Source organism: Arachis ipaensis, chromosome B03, assembly GCF_000816755.2.
Source record: "Arachis ipaensis cultivar K30076 chromosome B03, Araip1.1, whole genome shotgun sequence".
NCBI classification, from domain to species: domain Eukaryota; kingdom Viridiplantae; phylum Streptophyta; class Magnoliopsida; order Fabales; family Fabaceae; genus Arachis; species Arachis ipaensis.
The window spans coordinates 24,252,311-24,252,698 of record NC_029787.2 but is presented as its reverse complement, the minus strand read 5'-3'; the positions used below and the strand labels follow the sequence as shown (position 1 = coordinate 24,252,698).

Genomic DNA, 388 nt, shown 5'->3' with positions numbered 1-388 from the left:
TTTCAAACTCATTTTCTTTCGTGATATATGAGAAATAACTAAATGAAGGATATACACGCAGAGTTTCACTCATTTTAATTATGTATAACAGAATGAACTTCACTCTCTACCCCTTAATATTATTTACTTTTCATGCAGTTATATATATGGTTACAATATGCATATATAAATCTTCCCTTCAAAGAGAAATCATCTAAAGGATATGATCTAGGTCAATGTTAAACTGATATGACACATACTAAACCTCATTAAAACCCTCGCTCCCACCTCAAAACAATTTGTTTAATTTGATATATATATATATGTATCCTCTCTTATTAATTTAAAATTAAAAAAAAATAATATTATAACATAATATCAGAATTTCTATTACTAATATGAATAGAAT

At 25.3% G+C, this 388-nt stretch overlaps 1 protein-coding gene across 2 annotated transcripts in view; it reads right to left on the bottom strand.

The window, feature by feature from the left end:
• The window catches only part of LOC107634300 (protein LIGHT-DEPENDENT SHORT HYPOCOTYLS 10-like), a 4,031-nt gene that overhangs the window by 625 nt on the left and 3,018 nt on the right, over positions 1 to 388 (bottom strand). The gene's annotated exons all lie outside the window — the stretch shown is intronic.